Source organism: Pogona vitticeps, chromosome 2 (assembly GCF_051106095.1).
Source record: "Pogona vitticeps strain Pit_001003342236 chromosome 2, PviZW2.1, whole genome shotgun sequence".
Classification (NCBI taxonomy): Eukaryota; Metazoa; Chordata; class Lepidosauria; order Squamata; family Agamidae; genus Pogona; species Pogona vitticeps.
The window spans coordinates 181,616,973-181,636,846 of NC_135784.1; the positions used below are offsets into that span (position 1 = coordinate 181,616,973).

Here is a 19,874-nt window from a genome sequence, read left to right on the forward strand (position 1 = left end):
GTAGGCAGAAGAGAAGTCCAAAAACAGTCCAAAAGTCGAAGAATCCGTATAAAAGACTAGTAATCGTAGGAAAAGCAAGAGCTCAGCCGAGAAGAACCACTTCGCACGGCGGAGAAATGGAACTGAGCGTTGGGTGGGCGGAGCATGCGCAGTGTAGGTCATTCTAACAATGTTTCTTTTACAGAGCTCTCGAATGTTCCGAGGAGACCAGCGCAGGCGCTGATTTAACCCTTATTGTGTGCATTCACAGAAGACCACGCAGAAGAATACATGCTTTGCATAATTTTATACGACCATCTGTGATGTATAGGAGCCAGGACTTGCAGGATCAAAGCCCTAAGATTTTCTGTGATGGCATCATCCACTACTCACCCAACCCACCCCCACTTTAGGCTTCTCTGCTTGCTTGGGAGTTTACTGCAATTCTCACAGCAACTGGGAAAGAAAATGATTTGCACAGGAACAATATACAGGTGCAGGCTGTTCCTGTTGTAATGCAAAGTATTTGAGTGTGATTTCACCCTGAATGGGCAATTAAAAGCCATTACCTTTAAAAAATATCTATTCCCCATTTGCTGATCCAATTCAACTGCCTGCATTTTAAGACTTTTCTTATGGGAAATAGGGGCACCATCAGCTATGGAGACTGTAACGATGGGGATCTTCAAATTTACCATGATACCACTAAGTGCCATACAGAAGATGAACATGGAAATGAGCAGCAGGAGAGGGATGATGTGGAAGTCTTGAGCTGTCTCTACAGTACAGCGTAGTTTCAGTTTTCAAGGCATTCCAGCAATGGAACTTCTGCCAGTTCTTCAGGCAGGGATTTTCCATGAATCAGACAGCCAGACAGAAAGGCTGGCAAGGGAGACAGAAGAACAATCTGCACACAGAGAGAGAGAGACAGATTACAGTACATGCATCGCCCATTATCATCACAACCACCATCTCTTCCATCAAATAAATAGCACTCTGAAGCTGCTCAGCCAAAGGGGCGCCACCTGTTCTCCACCTGGTTTGCTCCCCCAGCGGCAAAAGAGGAAGTACACAGAGGAACTCTTGCCAAATATATATATATCTATCTTCCAGCTCTTTTTCAGACAAGGCCATCCAAGAAATGTTGCCACTGAGCAGCATCACAGGAACAGACTTCCTATCTGGTAAGGAGTACAGTACCTAGAATGGAGAAGAGGAGGGAATTTCTAGACTACAAATCCCAGAATCCCCTAGTTAGATGGCCAACTTTGAAAAACTGTTAAGCTTAACAAAAGATCTTCAATGTGTTCTACTCTGTTTTGTTTTATTAAAAACATTTCCTCCCCACCTCCTTTCTCCTAAAAAATGACCCAAAGGAGCTTGCGTCATTAAAAGCACATTATTAAAAGCTAGAAACAGTGAATTATTCAAACGTTAAGGAACAACTAATAATATTATATTAAAAATGTAAGGTAAAAGCATTACAAAAACAGATTTAGAAACAACAAAATATAAACCACAGTCTCTTAGCAGGTGGATAAAACTAAATCTGATTTTTAAAGAAGTTAAATTGTGATTTAAATTGGAATCCACCCTGTCTCCTAGACAGTTGGTCACTAAGGAAACACCTGCCTAAACAGAAAGGTCTTTGCTTGCTTGCAGAAGGACAACAAAGATGGGGAAACAGCCTGGCCTCCTGTGGGAGGGAGTTCCAGAGTCTGGGAGCAGGCACAGAAGGCCCTCTCCCATGTTCCCACCATAGGATCTAGACAGGCCAGAAGTTTTAATGCCCCAAACAGCGTCTCTGTCCTCTAGTGAAGGGGGCCATCATGTTTTGACACCTCCCAGCCCACGTTTCTGGAACAGCTGTGGAATTAAAGTTTGCACCAGAACTAACCAGTTCCTATCTGAATCATTTTGAAAGGCTTATTTATTTTATAGGGAAATAATGTATATTAAGGTGTATACGTATATAAACTGTATCTTGATGATGATGATAATGATGATTTTACTTTGGACAGACCTTGAAGCAGTCCCTATATAATAGGAATCACAATAAATTTAAGACTAAATTTCTGGATTTTGAGGTGGGTTTTTGGAAAACAGGTATCAAACATTTTAATTATATGATAGTCATCATCTCCCACATATTAGAAAATGATTACCCTATTCCCGGATCTTACATTGAGAAGGGACTTGGCCAAATATCAATCACTCAGGAAGGATAGATGAGAGCTACTGTTATATAGGATTAAATCCAGAACTGACCATTCCCATCACTTACAATGTTTTCGCTTAACGTCGTTAAGCGAGGCACCACTGTATGAAGTGGAGTGGCCAGTTAGGGTCTGTACTTGTTCAGCGTTCTTTTCAGCAACAAAGAGAACTGTTGCTCTCTGTTTTAATGCTGTTGGCATGTTTTATATTAAAACATTAACTAGAGTAGACCAAAGGTTTAAACACTTGCTGCAGGCAGTTTTCAACTAGAAATTTTATAGTGTGCATTTTTTGGGGTGGGGGGGGGCAACAATATACCATCCAGGGATTGGTTGTGAAAGGAACTGACAGAAATATTGGAGCTCATCAACAGGAGGACAGAGGGAGACCTAAAAATACAGAATGTTAGTTCTTCTGTTGATGACCTGGGGCAAGCTTTCCCCCCCTCATCTTGTTTAAAAAATTACTCAGAATAACTTGAATGCATACATATTGTATGAGGAAAACCTTGAAATTGAAAGACGTGGTAGTTTTTGATATTTCCTTGTTCAGGTGTTTTACTGTATGTTATTGTTTATTTAGCAAATTTTGTTATTGTTGACAGCTACACATAGACACTTGTTTACATATTGTTTATATACACATGACTTGTTTTTACGCTAGTCTTTGTCTCATTTTTTTTAAAAAAGAGAATAGAAATCAGATCATCAGAAACTTCTGTGTTTTATCTTTCTTTATCTTTTGCATTCTCTGGCTCTTGTGGATGCGCACCTCAACATGGTGAGAGGGGTTGAGTATGTCAGAGACGTTGAGGGCAATGCCATCAAGAGCCAGACTCTATTACAAACATGGACTTCTAGGAGGGTCACCCAAGGCAGAGTGGTCACACCTGAGACATCAGAATAAAACACATTCATTCTCTTCAGGAAATAACAGCCACATGAGCACAAGAGAATGGATGGGTTCCAGTGGTAATGGGGGGGGGGGCACTCCTGAAAGGCAACTACTGGCAGCAGCAGTAGTGGAAGGTGACACAGGTGAAGGAGCTTTCACAGACAATGGTAATGACACTCAAGCTAACTCTTGTTAGTACTATGCAGTAGAAGGCAATGGTAAACCACTACTGGTGTGCACCAAAAAATTTCAGAAGATTAGTCTGTACTTTATAGACCACAGCAAAGTCATTGACTGTGTGGGTCATGAGAAGCTACACATTGTTCAGAAATAAATGGGGGTGCTTCAACACTTGACTGTCCTCATGCGTGACCTGTATTGTGGACAGGAAGCTATCACTGAGACAGAATATGGAGAGACAGAATGGTTTCCTAGAGGCAAAGGTGTCAGACAAAGCTGCATTTTATCCTCTTATCTGTTCAGTCTGTACACAGAACATATCATATGGAAAGCAGGACTAGATTCAGATGAAGGGGAACTGAAAACTGGTGGAAGAAACATGGACAATTTAAGATATGCAGACCATACCATCTTTCTGGAAGAAAGCAGCTATGACTTCAAATGACTTCCGATGAAAGTGGAAGAAGAAAGTGCCAAACCAGGACAGCAGTTGAACATCAAGAAGACAAAAAGCTTGACTTGTGCAGAACTGCACAACTTTAATGTTGACACTGAAGATAATAAAAGAGAGAAAGAATGAGTATACCTTGTCAGTCATCAATCCAAATGGATACTACAGCTAAGAAATCAGAATACTAAGACTCAGAAGGGCAGCAATGAAGAAATTGGAAAAGATCAAGTGTAAGGAAGTGTCACTGCAGATCAAGGCCAAAATCATCCACACTTTTGTGTACTCGACCACCATGTATGGGTGTGAAAGCTGGACAGAAAAGAAAGCTGATAGGAAAAACAAATTTATTTGTTTGAAATATGCTGCTGGAGGAGATTTCAATTCTTGTGCTATTTTGCAGAGAAATGGGTTTACCTAAGAATAACACACCGTTCCAGGCTATGCCTGCTGTAATGAAAAGCATTTGAAACTAATTTTGTAATTAAGCACTCACCAAGCTTTAATGAAAGATCTTCAGATAGTGGAAATGCAATCTTTTAGTTGCCAACAAGACTAGGGAAGAGATGATAAACAGCTATATTCTCCAGCTTCCTCTACACTAATGTGGTGTAATAGTTTCCAACTTTGGGTAGCCCAGGTTTTCTTGGACTACAATTCCCAGAAGTCTTCACTACTAGATGTACTGGCCAGAGTTTCTGGGTGTACACCTGCTGTAGGACAATTAAACGCTATAGTGCAAAAGTAATAAATAAATTTAGAAAGCTCTGTGGAGAATCCATGCAATGAAAACAAATACTGTGTGATTCAAGCACTGGGATGATCTATTCAAACCTGCAACAAAAAGATCCAGAAAGACCCAGAGCAGCCTCAGAACACCAGGAACTCATAAAACTGCATGGAAGAGCGCTTAGAGAAGACCAGCCTTTGGACAGCCTGCATAACCCAGCTTGACCAGCAGATGGCAGTGGCAATTCTCCAGATCCCAGACAAAGTCATCAGCAAGAGGAAGGATTTCTCCAAACTCCTTGTAGATATTCAAGCCATCAAGCTATTGTTTTACTTCATGAGCAACACCACTGCTTAGCCTTTGGGCTAATGCTCCACTTTTATTTATAGGAAGTATTTTTTTTAATCCAGTTGTTCACCCAGAAAGTCTTCTGGAGCAGCTTCCATAAAAATAAGAATTATGCACCACGAAATCAGTTTTAATTTATGGCAACCCCTTCCAGGGTTTTCTAGGTAGAGAATACTCAGAAGCATTCCCTTCTTCTGGGGGGCACTCTGGGACTGGGCAGCTTGCCCAAGGCCACACAGGCTGGCTCTTCTCCTCTCCAGTGAGGAACTGAACTCACAACCACTGGGTCTGCAGCTAGATATCTAACCCACCGAGCTACCCACCCAACTTCCACAAACTCAGTTAAAAAAATGACTGCCTTTGCTCACAATCTAAAGACACCCAGTGCAAAGGGTGGATAGCCTTGCTAGCTGGGACATTCTGGGAGTTATTGTATGAGAAGTGGCCTTTCCCACCTCTAGTATTGTGAAGAGGTTTTTGTCCCTTTGTCTGGAAGATGCTAGGTACTAACTTTAAATATGGCAACACTATGCTTCACTGCTGAGCCTTGATCGGAATGCCTCTGATGTAGAGGGACAGATGGACAGACTGAACCCTATCAGGAGAGGAAACACTGACAGTCTGACTTTTGGTCTGGTACTTGCTGCCACACTTTCTCCTGCCTACCCATCTTTGCTTCGACTTCTGATGATCCAGAGGGACCATTGTTGCTTTGGTTGCAAAGACAAAGGTAGCAGCAGACACGGAGGGAACACAAAGGTATGGCAGAAGAGCAAAAACCATCGAGGGCTGGGAAGGCTAGACATCCCAATAAAGACTGTCTGAGCTCAATCTTCACAGAATGCTAACCGACTGATGGAGAAAACCGAAACAGAACAGGATCATCAGGAATGGCGTGGAGTATCACGGAGGAATGATCAGCCGGCAGGAGTCTACGGCTAGATCACAGGCCTAAGCGGTCTAGCCTCCGACTTCTCAGATCGGCCAGCCCGAGGCCCACAAGCAGAATAGGAAAGCAATAGCACCCTCCTGCTTGTGCCCCCCAGCAACTGGTACTGTACTAAGATGCATCCTGGAGCCACTGCATAGCCCTCCTGACCAGCCACCACGATACTTCAATCCTCCATTAATTTGTCCAACCCTCCTTTAAAGGTGTCTCAGAAAACAAAAATCCCTTTCCTTTTTAAAATATGCAAATAGGCACACAAGAACCTGAGGCAGATCGGGAGCACCTCGTGCAGGTGTTTATGTCAAGAGGGGGTGTTAATTAATTCTGCCCCTGATTATTCTCCCTTTAAATTAATCCCTCGCACAGGGGGCTGAAGAAAGATAAACTCCATTGGCTCCAAGTTTTACACCCCCTACTCACATACAGCAGGCCAAATCCAGACTGGGCCTATATGGATTATTTGTGAGTAAGAAAGATAGGAATGTTTAGTTGTGTGCCACACACAGTTAATGTTTTGAGTGGAGGTTGTCACTCCTGTATTCAAGCCCCATTTGCCTGAACCAAATTCAGTCCAGCCAGCCAGGAGCCCGAAAGCAGCTACTGCGTTCACTGCTTCTAAGCAACTTTGGGCTGTGAATGGACATGGCCATTTTGGACAACGCTACACTGTGCTGAATGCAAAACATGCATACGTATAATGCAAAATGTGCTAAACACATATTTTACAGACAGAAGATGGTAAAACGTATTCTCCATAGAGACAATGGGCTCTTCACAATCAACAACCAAATAATGCTCAGTGTTTAGCTCCCAATGACCAATCACCAAACAAAAACCAGAAACATGTGAATTTCCTTCATGAGAGGACAATCAATTGTCCTTTACCTCTAAAGGCAGCTCTGCCTTCAATGGCGAAGCTGCTATCTTGTCTGTTTATGCACTCTGAGATTAAAGGTCATAATGGCAGCCACTCAAGGAAAGATTCTTAGCTTTGGAGACTTTCAGAGTAGAATTAAAGCCATCTACATCCTTGCAGGTTGAGCCTCCAACCCAGCTGCTCAGCACTTCTGTCAGAAAAGGTAAAGATAAAGGTTCCCCTCGATAATTTGTCCAGTCATGTCCAACTCTAGGGGCTGGTGCTCATCTCCGTTTCCAACCCATAGAGCCAGCGTTTGTCCGAAGACAATCTTCCGTGGTCACGTGGCCAGCGCGACTAGACACAAAACGCCGTTACCTTCCCACTGTGGTAGTACCTATTTTATCTACTTGCATTATGCATGATTTCGAACCGCTAGGTTGGCAGGAGCTGGGACAAGTGACGGAAGCTCACTCCGTTACATGGATTCAATCTTTCGACTGCCGGTCTTCTGACCCTGCAGCACAGAGGCTTCTGCGGTTTAACCCGCAGCGCCACCACGTCCCCAGAAAAGTGGCAACTAAATCAAAGCCTAGAGGATGAGGGGGTTCCTCCACTTGCTTGCCTGCATCTTCCAAAGAGGGGGATGTTAAGATCCTAGAGCAGTGGCGGCAAACCTTTTTGGGCCTCAGTGCTCACACTGAAAAACAACAACAACAACCCAGCAGGTGGCGGGCCGCCGCCGCGGCAGAACCAGAAGTGGTGGCGGTGGAACCGGAAGTGGCAGCAGAAGGGGGAATCCCCTTGAGACCCCACTCTGGATCCACTGCCAGTGCCAACTGCTCCGTATCCTGACCCGCTGCCTGTCGAAGTGCCAGCACCGCGGCTACAGCCACCTCCTGAGGTTTGGCTGCGGGGGGGGGAGGGGAGTAGTGATCCGGCGACTTACGGCTCGCGTGATCACAGAAAGGGCTCTGTGTGCCAACTGTGGCACACGTGCCATAGGTTTGCCATCCCTGTCCTAGAGGCAACTTCATGAAAAGCACAAATACCAAGGATTGAAACCAGCCTTCCCCACTGCTTGAGTTCCCCAACATCTAGTGCCTTCTGGGTATCTTGGGCCACAACGGGAGATGATTAGATTTTTGACTATGGAAGGTGCCAGGCAAACACAACCAGGCAAATGGGGCATGATATAATGCAACCATTATTCCAAGCAAACAGTTTGCTGTTGAGGTCTCAGCAAGACCACCAGCCACTGAAGCTGTTTCTCCCCCCCATCTCTCATGAAAAGAAATGTGAGCTCCTCAGAGGCACCGAGTTGGGGAAATATTTGATTTTTGTACTGCGAATCCCATAATCCGTGCTGTTTGTAGAATTCTGGGAGTTGTAGTCCACAAGCAAATGTTCCCCACCTCTGGCAACAACCATGTATATTTTAACTTGGAGCAGTTTTGCCATTTCCCATTTTCCTGACTTCACAATGCTAGCCTGCTCTCTCCTAGACCTCCTGCCCAACAAACATGTTAAAACATTTTGTGTACTCACTGCAGATGTAAAAGACCATTCAGAACGGTGAGTTTTCTCCTTCTGCTTGTACCTCCCAAATATTCAGAGGCTCGGGGATTCTGGAGCTTGTTGTCCCCAAAAAAAAGAGTCAATTTCTCCAAGTTCTGGAATAAATAACATTTAATTACGTGCTGTGATATCTGTTCCAACTTACGGTGGCTGTTTCCAGAATTTTCTAGAGTACTGTACTCAGAGAGGTGTTCAACCAACAACACTATACTGACAAAAACACAGTTACAGGAATGAATTCTGAGAGGACAACTTAGTTTTATAAGAAGGCAAGAACCTTCCATATTCAATGGATTTTAAATGGGGGGGAGGGGGATTCAACTGGCCTATCTGAAGGTGCCATAACGGTGACTAATGAAGCCAGGGAAATGTTCTGTCCCTTGCTTAGAAGGAGACTGGAAAGAACCAGACTTGCGCGGGGGGGGGGGAATAAAAAAGGAGATGGGGTAGGATCAAAAGGAAGATGAAAAGGACTGCCAGTGGCCTTTTATTTCCTCCCAGGCCATCTGTGTGTTCACATTGAAACCCAAGGTCCCATCAGAACTGAATAAGAAAGCATAAAAGAAGCATAGACTGAATGAGGGAAGAGTGTAGGTTGCTTGTCTAGACAGAGCCGGTCCGATGCCATGAAATCTTTCATTTAAAGAAAAACCCACACACTGCAATTTTCTCTTCTTATCCTTGACATCATGTGTCCAAACACTCAAGACAGTGTTCAAGAGGGGTGGTAGGGACAGGGGTGAATAAATTCTGAACTGTACTCTGTGAATGCATGTGCGCATGCACACGCAGGCGCAACTCTCTAGTCTGGAACCAGCTAGAGCTGCTGCCCAGACATCTCTGTGGGGGATGCTGACGAGATGGAAGAGTGGAGGGAAAAGATAGTTCCCCGCCCCCATTTTTCACTGCTGGACTATCCATATACAGTACCCCTAAAGCAAAAGGATAGCCCTCCAGATGTTGCTGGACTGCAACTCCCATCAACCCTTGCTGAGAATTGTCCAGCACTATCTGAAGGGGCCCACAGGGTCTACCCTCACACTACAGGCTTTAGAGTTGGGCTTGGTTGCCGGACCTGTAGGAAGACCGAGGGGAGAATTTCAATGCCAATACATTTTATTGCCCTCTCTAGCACACAGAAACAGGAGCACGGATCCCTCTTCATTCCTCTTGAAATGTGTGAAGACCCACCAGGAAGAGAGGCATGTTTTTTTTAAAATTACATAATGTAAGTCTCAATTCTAATCTTCCTATGCCATCCTAAATATCTACTATAAAAGCCTCTGATGTCCGCATTCTATGTCATAATGCCACTGCTTCCAGCCACAGGCCCAAATGAATACCCTTAAGAGCTCTTAAGCCAAATGGATCTTCTAAATTTTCCATTTATTTCTTATCACCTGTAACCCTGCCCATCCTCCCATGCAAGGGATATCTGCCCATAGGAGAACTGTACTGGACCACTGTCCGGGCAGCATCTGGTGCCCCATCTCCCCCAGCAGCCAAATGACAGGCCAGCAGTAAAATCAGGCGTTCTTGTCCTTCTGGTGTTCATTTTGAGCCCAGACGTCTCCTCTACAGACCATGAGATGAGTTCCTCTTCCATCTTCTCTAGATTAGGATGGGCAACGTTCGCATGCTGATGGAGACAGCATTTTGCTTCACTTTCTTTCTTACATTTATTCATTTATTTATCTTATATGTCACCCAGAGTAGACTAACATTTGTATGCTGCCCCATTAGTGCAAAAGCACTACTCTGGATGGTTCAACAAAACCAAACATTAAATGTAAATAATAACAAAATGGCAACCAGCCCCTCAAGTGTGTCAATTGTCCCCTAGTGCTTGCCATGGACTGTGCTAGGCCCCAAAATGGCCCCCTCTACCTAAACATTCGCCTCTGGTTTGGGTTGAGGAGGGGCAGTCTAGGCTGAAGATGTCTATATTCTTTAATGCAAAAAAGCTCCACTGAAGGTCTCCCAGCAGCAAACGATAACATCTTTCCCCCCCTTCCTGAAAAGCTTTTCTGACCTGGGAAGAGCTGGAGCATCCGAGGGGGGCCCACAGAGTGTGGGCCCTCACAGGCCACATTTGCCCACCCAGATCTCCTTTGGCAGCCCCACAGGGTTTCTCTTGAGGACAATATTTTCTTTTAAAAGTCCAAACACTTGTACTTCCATATGCCTAAAAACATTCCTTGACTCCCCACTCATCTTGTTTTCATCCCAGAGTGAGAGGAATCCAACCACGGATGGGGACTGACTGGGCTACCTTTCCTTTACCTAGCATAGCTTCAGTTTACTCAGCTTATAATCACTGCTCAATGAAATGAATGGCGAACATTTTCCAGATATGGGAAGTGCCTTCGTAGTAATTCTCAGGCATAAGACTCACTGATCTCAAGTTACTCCTGAGCAGACATGCATCGGCTTTCACTATTAATGTCCCAGGGCTTTGTGCAGGATATAAGTAAGCACTGGGGAAACTGCAATTCAAAAAAGTAACTTTCTCAAGTCTCGAGGATTATCTAAGCTCAGGTAGAGATACTGGCTCACTTACAGTACACACTGGAACCTTAAGCTAAGGAAACCAGATGGCCTAGTGATTAGAGAATGCTGGGCCTGGGCCTTTGGAAAACGCAGGTTTTCATCCTTGGAAAGCTTTGAAACTCAGTAGGTGACCTTGGGCTGGTCATTCCTTCTCAGCCTGAGCTACCTCACAGGACGGCTGTTGTGGGGATAATGAAAAAAGAAGAGCCATGCACACCATACTGACTCCTCTGGAGGAAAGGGAGAATATAAATGTAACAAACATCATTAATGATGATGATTAGAGTTAGAATGGGTGTTTTTTTTAAAAAAATAAACTGTCCGGGGAGGGCTGAGGAAGGGAGAACCTGATGCCTGTGTGATCAGAAATTTAAACTAGGGAGGCCTTTGGTGTGATCGAGCAGGGCTCTTTTTATGTTGCTATGCTAACGAAGGTACTGTAATCAATTACCACAGGGGATCTATCATTGGAGGAAAGGGAGGCCCATCTCAAGCCATCAGTCATGGACCAGGATTGTTAATCACACAATATAACAAGGGGTAGGAAACCTTTAGCTTTCCAGGTGTTTGAGAATTGCAGCCTCGGCAGTCCCACCTCACTGCTCACCCTAGCTGGGGTTTTTGTGTAACAGACCACAAGACACCTGCGGCTCTCCCCCCCACCTCCCCCTTCTGCTTAATATCATCTGCAAAATGAGCTCCTGTTCCACAACCCCCCCTTCCCCCATCCTTCCTATTCCCCTTGGTCTGAGCTTCTGGGAGAGCACAAATCTACAACATTGCCTGTAATCTGCCCCCCCTCTCCTCCCCCCCCCAGAAGAGTGCCTTGGCCAGCTAAAGCATCTCCCCCTCCCCAATCCCTTCCCACACATCTCTCATCGATTTGCAAAATCTGCTCTCAGGTGTCAGGCTCTCTCGAACTGGAGGTTTGACACTCAAGGTAACTTCTGGCTTTTAATGAGCCGCTGATAAAATTGGCATGCATGTGCGCACTTGCGCGCACACACACACACTCCTCCTCTCCCACACTGAATTCCTGGCAAGCGTGGGGGAAAGGTCTCTGCCTGGCACTCTTTGAATTAAGAGGCAGTGATTCAGGAGACCTGCTCTGGATTAATCAGCAGGGGATGCGTTTCCCCCCCTCCCCACAGCCTAGGATTTGGCTATTCTGCCGACAGCCAGACAGCCAACCCCCGTTTAATGTATTCAGCTCCAACAGCAAATGAGAAAGAGGGTAAGGAGCTTAGGGAAACGCTGCGCCTCCAGTGCCCCAGTTCTAAGCAGGCCCCCTAATCCCCCAGAGCATTGAAAAAGAGGGAGGTGCCCACTACTGGGTTGCTACAGCGCCAGTTAAGACTTTGTGGGGGGTGGGGGTGGGGGGCAGGGGGAATGGAGATGGCTCTACAAGGCTTTTCTGATGGGCAAACACACAGGACATGACGCACCAGCAGTTCTCTGAGCCACAGATGGGGAAAGCTTGTTTGGACCACCGTTGCCAGCGTTTCCCCAGCCAACGCAGCAGTTGGCAACATGCGGTCCAACCAAAGTTCACATCTCCTCACGATGCTCTTCCCTGACCTCCTGAGCTGCAGACGGCTCCCCACCCCTCTGCTCCAGAGAGTTCAAAGGGTGTTGCTCCGTTTGCCCGCCTGCTGCATATGTGCCGCCTACTTCTGCATTCAACTGACACAGGTTTTTGTACTTTATACCCTCTTTATATATATATAAAAACAAGCTGGAGGCGACAGAGGGACATGAGGACGGCCAGGCCTTTGTCAAGGCACTTGCAGTTCTCTGGAGCCCAGCGTAGGCAGGCTGCTTTTAAAAGGCCACGTCCATTATCTGCACATGATGGATTCCTGCACTGAGCAGGGATTTGGAGTAAACGAACTCCAAGCCCCCTTCCTATTCTGTTGACAAGTTTAAAGATTCCTTAATCCTTACAACAGCCTTACACGGTAGGTTAGTATCGCTGCTACCCTTCTCTCAGTAGGTACAGCTTGGTTAAAGATACCTGCTGATTGTGTAGCACAGGCAAATGGTGGGTTTCCTGATACATAATGCAGTCGTCTAGCTAGAGACTGGAAAAGTTACTTTTCTGGACTACATCTACTGATCATACCACTTGAGATTTCTGGGAGTCATAGATCAAAATGTCATTTTTCCAACTCTGTTTTCAGTCCAAGGGTAGAAAATGGGTAGCCCTCCAGATGGCAAAAGACTGCAACTCCCATCAGCCCTAACCAGCTAATGGTCAGGGATGATGGGATTCGCAGTCTAACAACATCTGGAAGGAAACATTCCTTTCGAATGATTAAATCCTGCCTCACTTTTACTGTTCGTCTCAATCCCTACATCCTTTTGAAAAGATCCAGTTCTTCGATTCTGCAAGGCCATTGCCACATCTGACACACATACTTTACTACACACACACAGACACACGGACGCACACACGCACACCAGGAAGAGAAACAGTAAACAGGCAACCCTGATGCAGCTCAGTCATAGGTCAATGCCAGTTATGCATTGGTGACCACCAATAAGAACCAGACAGAAGGGAGAGCATTGTCACCCCAATGAACAGTTCAACATAGAACAGGCTGCTTAGGGCATATTGTCAAATCCTATATGCTTCCAAGAAATATTTGAGAAGACATTTTGTCAGCGATGCCTTACCCCGCCGGCAGGGTCCTTTCCACAGAGTTTTCTCTACTGAAAAAACTAGGACTACGAGAAGGGCAGAGTCTTGCCAGAACAGGACTGGGGGAGGAAGGAGGGGGGCACTGTTCACCCTTCTAAAGCTGCAGGCCCTGGGCTAGTGAGAAACGTTGCCAAGTGCAAACCTTCTGGGACTCTCCACCCATTCTGCACATCACACCGAGGCAAACCCAGATTCGCCACCGCCTATAAACTCAGCAGGGAGCCCATTCCCCGGCCGGTGCCTCAGTGTGATATATATGCGCTCGTAAGCACATGCTTCCTGTAGGCTTTTCTGTATCCACCGTGTGACTGTAGACACACAGCTGGAATCCCACAGGAGGAGTAGGAGGAAAAGCTGCTGGAAGTTAGAAAGTGTGATGGTTCAACAACTTCAGGCAAAACAAAAAATGATGATAATATCAAGTCTCCCTCCCTCTTCCTCCATTTTGCACAAAATTTGGCCCCTCTGGAAAGAAATGGGCTTTGGGAGCTTTGTTTTAAGCACTGATGACGTTCAAGGTATATTTTCTGGGCCAAATGCTGTCTATGTTGCTCTTCCAAACTATCTGACATTGGGATTTGCTTTATGTGAGGAAATTCCCGAGGGACAGCCATGTTAAGCTACAACAACATGGTCACATAGCGCAGGATCTGCTGTGTCAAACAGGTTGAATTTGCTGCTGCTGTTTCCTGATTATTATTTATTTTTATTTTATTCATTTATTTATTTATTTTATTTTATTTATATGCCGCACACTCTACCCAAAGGTCTCTGGGCGGCTTACAACAATTAAAATTCAATACAATAAAATATAAAATGATTAAAATACAATTAAAATACAATTAAAATACAATTAAAATTGTCATCATCAAGACCCACAGTTAATGTTATTTCAATTAAAAGCCTTCTGGAACAGGAAGGTTTTGACCTGGTGCCAAAATATCATCAGTGTCAGCGCCAGACGAATTTCAGTCGGGAGGGCGTTCCATAGTCTGGGGGCAGCTGCCGAGAAGGCCCTTTATCTACAAGCCATCCCTCTTACCTCCTTGAGGGATGGCTCTTTCAAAAGGGTCCCCTGGCTAGATCTTAACAGCCGGGTAGCTCATATGGAAGGAGGCGGTCCTTCAGGTATCCAGGGCCCAAGCCGTTTAGGGCTTTATATGTCAAAACAAGCACTTTGAATTGGGCCCGGACAGCAACTGGTAACCAATGTAAATTATACAGAATTGGCTTGATGTGCTCTCTAGCGGCCCCACCACTCACCAGCCGTGCTGGTTATCTGTGACAAAGGCCAATTTGAATCAGTCCAGCACGTTTTGCTCCTGGAGTTTTCTTCCCTGCTATTGGGAAGTTCTACTTTCCTCAAGCCAGAACAAGTTGAACTGAGTTGTCCCTCAGTGATCAGTTGTTTGGCTTCTCCAAAACAAGGGGGTGGTGGTGGAATGACTATGGTTGGTATTCTGGTGACATACTAAGCTGGGCACGGTGTTTTGTACACTCACTCCCATGATCTTTCTCCCTAGCAGTCTTAAAATATTTTATTTTAATTTAAAGCAAAACAATTGAGTTAAGCATTAGATCACTTTATTACTAAACTGATCACCTCTGCATGGACAAAAAAAAAGAGGACAAAAATTGACACGGAATAGAAACAATTCCAATGGACTACAGGAAAACTACTATGTTTCCACAATTAGTATGTGTTTGGACATTATAGAAAACTTTGGGAAACCACCCCCTTTCCCTAATGCTGTGCAACACTTTATAAACAACCCACCAGCATTACAGTGAACCACACAAGAAGAGCTGAGGATCAGCAGAGGGCCAGATCAAAGGAAGGAGGGCTATGGACTGTGGCGCAGATCAAAACACATCAGATTGAAGGGCCAGTGCAGACACTGGCACTAAAATAATCCCACAGTCTCCGTTTCATCACTGAGTCCAAACAGAACTGTAACACAGGCTGCAAAACAAGCTGCAGTGTAGTCGCAGATTTAGTCTGTGGTAGTAAAGCCAAGGATCTTGTGACACCTTAAAGAACAGTAGGATTGCATGTATCGTAGGTTTTCATGAGCAGCAGCCCACTTTTTACCCCAACAGATGAAGTGTAGCTTCAATTAAATGTCCATCTGCTGAGGCTGTCCTCTATAGATCTGAACCAGTGGGCTGCAGACCACAAAAGTCTATGCCAAGTAAAACTTACTAGTCTTTAAGGTGCTACAAAACTCCACTGTTTTATATCCGAGGATCCTGAGAGGAGAAAGGTGACAGTGAGTGCATGGCATGCTTGCTTGAGAATCTCTTTTCCATGATGGGCTAGGAAGAGACCTTAGAAAGTTCCTTTTAAAATACAATTCATTATGTGAGCCCCAAACGTAACTCAACTCGATACCATTGCAATGTTCCCCCCCCCCCCACTCTAACTTTTTACTTTATTCATTGTATTACTTGTTGTTTTCTTCCTCTGAAGTTCTTCTGGAGGAAAAAACAAGGAAAAAATCTAAAGAAGCACAATTATGTTCCAAAGTTTGAAAAATAAGCTACTCAAAATGCCCCCTCCCAAGAATCTTACACTGCCAAACATTTTCGTCCTCAAAAGAAAAATGGGGGGGGGGGGGAAGCATCAGGTCAGCATTGCTCCTTTCACGGGGAAGGACCATAGCATGATTGACATACGCCTTTTGTATGATCTTTCTTTCTCCAAAGGGAGTGTCTGTTGCTTGTAAAACATCATTTCTGAACAGAGAGCCTCTGACTATAGGCACACGTTACATGACTTTCTATGCCTCTTTTTTGGTGTTCTTTCTCCTGAAATAAATTCAGTATCTTCCAAGTCCAGAGCCTGAAAAAGTTACATGCTGATCCGAAGGAGCTAAGCGCTGCCATCCAAAACAAAAGCCAACCAACAAAAAAGTATTCCAGGCTTTGGTTTAAACCCATGTCTCAGGAGCTGGGACAAGCTCCCATCACTTGTCCCAGCTCCTGCCAACTTAGCAGTTCGAAAGCATGTAAAAATGCGAGTAGATAAATAGGTGCCACCTCGGTGGGAAGGTAATGGCGTGCCGTGTCTAGTCACACTGGCCATGTGACCACGGAAACTGTCTTTGGACAAACGCTGGCTCTATGGCTTGGAAACAGGGATGAGCACCGTGCCCTAGAGTCGGACACGACTGGACTAAATGTCAAGGGGAACCTTTGCCCCCTATGACATCAATGCACATCTTTCATAGCAGTCGCACACCAGGGCTCTTTTGCTCTGGATGTAAAGGTCCAGTCATTAGAATGTGTGGATCGGCAAAAGATTCATTACACCAAGATAAATTATTTTTTTAAATGATATTGTGGGCAGAAGCATGCTAATCTGTCTACTCAGAAGTAAATCAGCCCCTGTGCATTCTCCTGGCTTTAGCACGCATATGAACACAGTTGCCTGAATTGCAATAATAAATGCACTTTATTTTTATGTGCCTGTTAAAACCTTGTAAGCGCAACTTGAAATTATACATATACCAGCTGTCCCGGCATTCATGAGATATGACTGAATTAATTTACCTCATATTTTATTGTGCAAATGCATTTCCAATTTATGCAAACATTTTCAAAATTTGACAGACTGCACCGTCAAAGCAGTTCTTTGAAACAGAGCTTGACAAGAGTTTTTTTTTTTAAAAAAGAAATCAAATCATTCAAAAGCATGTATGTTGCCCAGCCATGCAAAAAGAACTCAGCAGAAGCAAAGGGATGCATAAAGTAGAGCCGACATCTCACGAAACTCACAGGCTGCTTCTAAAAATAGGCCACAAGAAGCCCAGCCCTGGCTCTTAAGAGAGGGCTAGAGTGAGGGTGCTGAGCATCCTGGTGCCAGGCCAGGGGTTGAGCGAAGAGAGCTGCCCTTTGCCCATCCTGGAGTTTTTTTCCAGAGGTCCCCACATGAGAATCATGGCCCCATCAAGACAGCCTAGGGCCAGATCCTCCTCTAAGGAGCACAGCCCTCCTTTCTTAGTGCCCCCCGCCCGGGCTGCAGATGGATCCACAGAAGCGTACAGACAAGGCAGCCAAGAGCCTCCAGCGCAAAGATGCTAGCGTGCAGATCTGTTCTGACAGGCGGAAGCCACTGAGATGGTTGCCCTTGGCTCTTGCTGCTCAGGGCTGAGCAAACCCCCCCTCTTTTTTTTGTCCTTCCCCTTGTGTGTCACCCGCCCTGCAGGAGCCTGGCTGCCATTTCCCACAGACTCCCAGAAGGGAAACCAGCTGCAGCTTCTTGGGCTTCTCAACCACACAAAAGGCCTTGCTTCCTCCTCTCAGTTTTCTTACACAGACACAGGCACAGAGAAATGGCATAGAACAGATTTTTCTATAGAGGGGTCCCCTTCCATTTCAGATGCTGGCTCCTGCATCACTACATGTATGCGCTGCAGGCGCCAACATCTGAAATGGAAGGGAGCCGTCCCATAGAAGATTTATTCTACGCTGTTGCTATTTGCCCTGCCTTCTACCCAGAATCCCTCTCACTCCTTCTTGCTTGCTCTCTCATGTGCTTCCCTGAGCATTTTAGATGCATGCGTGCACAAAGCAGAAGGCAGCAAGGAGGAGCAGACACAGATTTGGGTAAAGCACAGCCCTCCAGTTCTTGCTGAACATGGGCTCCCATCAGCTCCAGCAAGCGCAGCCAATGGGGAAGAACCCAATGACATTTGGAGGGCTCTGCTTTCCCCGACCCCCCCCCAGGACAAAAAGGAGTCATGTAGCTCGCCTAACCTCGACCAGTGCAGGAAGCAAAATGTGCGTGGAAATACTGTACCAAAGTGGTCCACCTACCCTCAAGTCCCCAGATTAGGCCTGAGATAGTGGTTAGGCAGTAGTCTTCTCCTATTCCACTTTCCAAACCCAAGATCCTGATCATCCTCATTCCCATCATCCCCCCCTCACCTCCCTTAGAAGTAAAGGCCTGTCCCCACTGCTGGAACAAAACCATGAAGGGTTTTTTTCCCTTTCTTTTTCTGGATTCAGTCTGCAGTCACACGGACTTTAGCCCAAATCCAACGCTTTGGTGGCGGTCTGCGTGTCCTCACCGCCACTGCCATCGTGTGTCCTTCGTGCTGCAACCGCTACTGCCGTCACAACGTCTGCCTTCTATCAGGTACATCCCGCTTGGTCAGAACGGGGGTGGGGAGAATATAAAGGGAGGGGGGAGGATGACGAGGGGGGGAAGAGGTGACGGTAGGCGAGGACGGGTTGAGGTGGGCAAGTGAAGGGGAATAGTACTGGGGAGCATAGGGGCGATCAGGTGGGCGGTGAGCGAGGAGGGATGGTCCGGCAGGTGAAAGGGCAATCGGGTGGGTAGGCAAGTGAGCGAGCGAGCAAGGGTGGTGACTGGGCAGGTCAAGGGGCAATCAGGCCGGGGTCAGCAAACCAGCGAAGGGGTGACTGGGCAAGGGGTGATTGGGTGGGCAGGAGAGCGAGCAAGCGAGGAGGGTAACCTCGCAGGACAATGAGGGGAGGGGGCACAGGGCAGGCTCTGGCTTTTTTTTTTTGCAAGACTGGTGCTTTTATTATTTAAATCCTGCTACCTGGTATTTACAAAAAAATGAGGCAGAGCCACTGGATCGATTCCACATCCACTGCCAAACAAACAGACCTCTGGCAGGGGAGGAGAAAAACTCCGCTGGCACAGAGCTTCATGCAGGCACCTCGTGTATGCGAAAATTTAAATTGGGCTTTTCTAAAGGAGAACCCGGTACAACAGTGGGTTTTATTGTCAGTGGAATTGTGCCCTAAGGCAACCAGAAAGAAGCTGGCAGACAAGTTCCAAGAGAAGAGGTGTATCAGTAGCTATTAACGGTGACTGAAAACCCCTGAATTCAGTGGCAATATATATGTGCCCCCCCCACCTCTCGACTGCAGCAAAGCCACAAGAGGAAAAGGTCACTCAAGGACTCCTCGCAGGCTTTCTGGAAACCATTTCTGGCCACTAGATATCAGACTCTTCAACCTGTTCTACAGAGAACCCCTTCATAGTCTTATATCACTAAAAACCTGCTTTTTCTCTATCTCCTTATCTCACCGACATCTGACATTCCCATGGGATTCCCTTTCCATACAGGATGCATGTTACCATGCAAACCAAATGGAAGAAAAATTATACTCCATCAGTAAGGATGTGCAGAGGGAACTTTCCAAATCAGAACTGGAGCAGAATGTTTTGCTGTTAAAAAACAAAAGGACAGGATGACTGCCAGCTTCCCACCTTCCCATTCTACAGACAGACAGCAAGTGGACTGGTTCTTACTCAGCATCTTCCACCCCAACAGTAACACCAGCAAAGATTGGAAAAGACCAAGTGGCATACGCAGCTGTAGCCTCCCAACAGATGGAATGGTTGAAGTCTTAGGTTTCTGATGTAGCTAAGATATTTAAGGAGTGGATTTATTCATGCCGCCCCCT

The 19,874-nt window shown here is 45.8% G+C and overlaps 1 long non-coding RNA gene across 1 annotated transcript in view; it reads right to left on the bottom strand.

Moving 5' to 3' along the window:
- Window positions 1–267: 267 nt before the first annotated feature.
- LOC110081763 (uncharacterized) overlaps window positions 268–19,874 on the bottom strand; it is a 42,477-nt gene continuing 22,870 nt past the window's right edge. The window contains exons 2-3 of the long non-coding RNA XR_013542313.1: window positions 8,150–8,274; window positions 268–886 (exon numbers count right to left, since the gene is read on the bottom strand). This is a non-coding gene — a long non-coding RNA (uncharacterized LOC110081763). The remainder of the gene's footprint in view (window positions 887–8,149; window positions 8,275–19,874) is intronic.